The sequence below is a fragment of the Salvelinus sp. IW2-2015 genome, unplaced genomic scaffold (assembly GCF_002910315.2).
Source record: "Salvelinus sp. IW2-2015 unplaced genomic scaffold, ASM291031v2 Un_scaffold2425, whole genome shotgun sequence".
NCBI classification, from domain to species: Eukaryota; Metazoa; Chordata; class Actinopteri; order Salmoniformes; family Salmonidae; genus Salvelinus; species Salvelinus sp. IW2-2015.
In genome coordinates, this window is record NW_019943746.1 from 47,674 (window position 1) to 52,173 (window position 4,500).

At 42.5% G+C, this 4,500-nt stretch overlaps 1 long non-coding RNA gene and 1 other non-coding gene across 3 annotated transcripts in view; one reads left to right on the plus strand and one right to left on the minus strand.

The window, feature by feature from the left end:
- Window positions 1-294: 294 nt before the first annotated feature.
- LOC111982272 (uncharacterized) lies at window positions 295-1,518 on the plus strand. Of its 2 annotated transcripts, none has more exons than XR_011476733.1 (3): window positions 295-654; window positions 736-815; window positions 950-1,518. It is a non-coding gene; the product is annotated as an uncharacterized protein (transcript). The 2 variants fall into 2 exon arrangements; XR_002894640.2 differs by having other exon boundaries at window positions 295-601.
- A 1,847-nt stretch (window positions 1,519-3,365) lies between these two features.
- Window positions 3,366-4,500, minus strand: part of LOC139025252 (uncharacterized) — a 60,523-nt gene continuing 59,388 nt past the window's right edge. The window contains exon 2 of the long non-coding RNA XR_011476735.1: window positions 3,366-4,469. This is a non-coding gene — a long non-coding RNA (uncharacterized lncRNA). The remainder of the gene's footprint in view (window positions 4,470-4,500) is intronic.

The following is a 4,500-nucleotide window of genomic DNA, read 5'->3' on the forward strand; positions in this document are numbered from 1 at the left end:
TTAGATGGTAGCTGTAGATGGGATTCAAATGCATAATGGTATTAATACAGTGTCTAGACTACCTCTTTTGTATAAATGCCCTTCAGAATCCAAACACAGTATTGCCACGCAGAAAAATGTTGCGAATAATCTTTCAAGTCAGCCTGAGAAAATATTGAACAATTTGTGTACAAAGATATCTTGAAATGTGATATTAGGCCTGTATGGCAGTACTGTTACTGTATGGCAGTACTGTATTGGCTAGTGCTTTCTCCAATATGTTCTTCTATTTTGCATTCAATTCAATATATATATATATATATGTTTTAATGCTTGTAAGACTATTCTTTGACACATTTTCTCTTCCTTTGAAATTCTTATAGGACAGAACATGGACACAATGCAATTGGGATCAAGAAGAAGGTACAGATCTGTTGTAGGACAGCTGCATTTGAAGTGTACATTTAACCTACATAGCAGTCAATACAAACTGACATCTATTAGCATACAAATGTGTGCAAATGATCTTTTCAGATCTTCTCAGAAATGAATCAAGTCCATGGAATGGATATATACAAAAATATAATTCAAGGACTATCAGAGGTAGAGAGGCGAGGCAGGGGTGAGGACATCATCCTGCTATTTTGACATTCCCTGAAGGACAATACAGAAGAGGTATTTGCTCTTATTCCTTCCCTTTCTCTAATGTATTTTGTAATAAAATGATCAAGTGTAGTAAGATCATTGCTTTACTAGGACTGGAGACCACAGCAGCGATTCTGCTCTTGCCCAACCTCTTCAATGAGAACCTGAGTGGCCTTTATGTCCATGACAAGGTATGCCTATGCACCAATCATCTGTTTCTTCATAAACATAGGTGTGCATGCTTATATAAAACTACAGCTGAACATTTGTTATGTTCTTTGTTAATTGTATGTGTATTAATCTTTTCTTACTTTTGTTGACACAGATTTCACCGCTCTTCACTCCTTTACTGCACATCGGTGGAAATCCATTTCACCATGAGAGTGAAATCCCGCTGGCCTTTGAAGGGGAGAACATCCACACCCTCGAGGACGTCCCCATGGGACTTGAGGCTCTGCTAGGGCTGTATTTTTATATTTTCCCTTAAATTTCCCAAAAATGTCAGAAAAACCTATTAAGTTACTGTGTTCTGGGGAGAAGAGAAGTTGGGGTGAAGTTATCAGGGCCGGTCATAAAGATGGCAAACTTCCTAACATTACTAAGTGGATATGATATACACACTAAAGCTGAAAAATCTGTATTTAGCATCAAGTCTACAATATTGTTAGTTTACCTWTGATTCATTTTTAATGTATGTTGTTTTTATTGTACATCATTATTTATATATGTTTTAAATGTCATGAAAAGCACTATACAAAGTAAATGTATTATTTATTATGGTCTGACATGTCTGCAGAAATGTTGCAATTTTGTAATGTGTTTTGTTTGGTAAATTGTTCTGTAAATATTTATTCACATTTGTGGTGCCACTAAATAAACAATTAATTATTTAAATCAATATTGTTATTATTATTAAAATATGTTTTTATAATGGAGGGAGGGTGGACAGGGAGTTAAAAAATGAACCACAAAAGGTTCTTTGAATAACTTTTAGGGGTTCCCCCACAGTTTCAGTTTGAAGAACACCTAAAGGATACTCCAGGAACCTTTACTTTTTAGAGTGTATATTGATAAAAGTCCCCCTTGTCCGAGAGACATTTACATAGTTATACACAGCCCAATTTGGGATGACTATTTTGGGGCGAAATAGCGGCCACAACAGACAGACCTGATATCGCCCATAATTCAACATCCTTGGACGTCACGTGCTGAGTGGGTATGACCAAAGTTATTCTATTTAGCTACACTTTGTAGTACATTTTTACACTATAATAAATGTTTCTGATGCCACATCGCCCGTTTTCAAAGGGAGCCGTTGGTTTTTAGATGCAGTCGCTTTTTAGCTTTTTGTCTGAAAGTATTTTCTCAACTACGATACCAACTCCAGTCAGCAGATGGCGAAGTGCGTCTTTCAGGTGATTCTGCCACTGTGACGTATAATCTAGTGGACGGGACGCTTCTTCAACATCAACAGCTAGTCAGCCATCTTGGTTCACTCTAACTTGATGGAAAAAGGTTTATTCAATCAATCTAGCAACTCCTCCCATACTGGGAAAATACAGGAATACACACTCAGAGCCTCCTGACTGGGCCCTGTTTACACCTGCACACAGGAATACACACTCAGAGCCTACTGACTGGGCCCTGTTTACACCTCCAAGGTGCCCCCCTCACACACACTCAGAGCCTCCTGACTGGGCCTGCTTTCACGCTCATAAGGTGCCCCCCTCAACATGGAATACACACTCAGAGCCTCTGACTGGGCCCTGTTTACACCTCCAGGTGAACCCCCTCCACACGGATCACATCAGAGCCTCTGACTGGGCCCTGTTTACACCTCCAAGGTTCCCCCTCCACACAGTCCACTCAGAGCTCCTGACTGGGCCTGTTTACACTCCAAGGTGCCCCCTCAACAATACTCAGAGCCTCCTGACTGGGCCCTGTTTTACCACCCTCCACAGGAATCTACACTCTCAAGCCTCCTGACTCGGGCCTGTTTACACCACACAGGTGAATACACCACTCAGAGCCTCCTGTGGGCCCTGTTTACACCTCCAAGGTGCACCACACTCAGAGCCTCCTGACTGGGCCCTGTTTACACCTCCACACAGGAATACACAATCAGAGCTCCTGACTGGGCCTGTTTACACCAAGGTGCCCCCTACACGGAATACACACACTCAGAGCCTCTGACTGGGCCCTGTTTACACCTCCAGGTGCCCCCTCAAACACACATCAGAGCCTCCTGACTGGCCCTGTTTACACCTCCAAGTGCCCCTCACACGGAATCACACTCCAGAGCCTCCTGACTGGGCCCTGTTTACACCTCCAAGGTGCCCTCACACACCTCAGAGCCTCCTGACTGGCCCTGTTTACACCTCCACAAGGTGCCCCCTCACACACACTCAGAGCTTCCTGACTGGGCCCTGTTTACACCTCCAAGGTTCCCCCCCTCACACACACTCAGAGCCTACGAGGCTTTTCTAACTACTACACTTTGCGTGTTTCCCTCACATCTTTAAAAAAAAAAAACAAGGTTTGAGATTTTGTATCGACTCGGCTCACTGCCTCTCAGATCAAAGGTGGGTCCATCTGCTCCGTTCCCCAAGTTTGGTCTCCCTGAGATCCCAAGTTAGAAGGATCCCTCGTGCACCATTTAACCAGGTCGTCACGAGTGGTCACCAAGTGAAGATTAACATCCCCAAATGTGGTTAATTTCTTTCATATCAACTGAGACAAACTTCTTAAACTAAATCTTTATTCACTTAATAAAGGAGCAGGTCAATACAACGTACACATATAAAGTGAATCAATTGAGTGCTCTACGATAATGATGGCTGGTCGACAAATCACCCCCAGATAAAAGTACAAAGGTCTTTTACAGCCAYGATACACCCCTTTCAACCTACATGACCAACAACAGATGTATAGAACGGGTCACAAGGTTAAGACTGGTATGAAAGATACTTATAATTCTCAGCAGACAYTATCTGCTGTAAAAACAGTACTCTTTGTGTAGAGACCAGGGTCTGGCCCTGGGGTCATCTCTCCCTGGTACCATATAGAACAGAAACATTAACTCATGCTCTGGAATGCGGTCTCTTTAGGTTTAATCACCCAAAAGACATTGTAAATCTCCTGTCAGTGTTATCTCCCAGAGGCCCATCCTCAGTAGAACAAACAGACACAATAGTTCTAAGAACCCTCTATTCTGTTGCATAAAACAACCATTTGATGCAATAAAAGTATTATAACATAATTTTGCAGTTTTGCTCTCAGTGTCCACTGAAAGTTGACTAGTAACTACAACTGGGACATAAAAGTCACCCACCATGAGGCCCACTAAATCTGCCCAAGAAGAGGCAAACAAAAGAACTGGTGTTACACATACTGACTAACGAGGTGTCACCAATCAGTGCGCCCTACGTGCTAACGAGCTATACGTGCTAACGAGCCATATGTGCTAACGAGCTAGCTATACGTGCTAAAGTCCAACCTCAAACCGCATCTTCCTAAAACTCACTAGCTTCTAGAACTCTCGTCTTCCTAAAACTCAATAGCTTCTAGAACTCTCGTCTTCCTAAAACTCACTAGCTTCTAGAACTCTCGTCTTCCTAAAACTCAATAGCTTCTAGAACTCTCGTCTTCCTAAAACTCACCAGCTTCTAGAACTCTCGTCTTCCTAAAACTCACTAGCTTCTAGAACTCTCGTCTTCCTAAAACTCACTAGCTTCTAGAACTCTCGTCCCCTTGGAACGAGCCCAAACAAAACTCATCTCCAATACGGAAAACCGTGCAGTCAAAATAAATTGTGATCCATGGCAACGCAATGGCTAAACGCAAAACTATGACTGCCCACCCTTGAAACAATCAGCA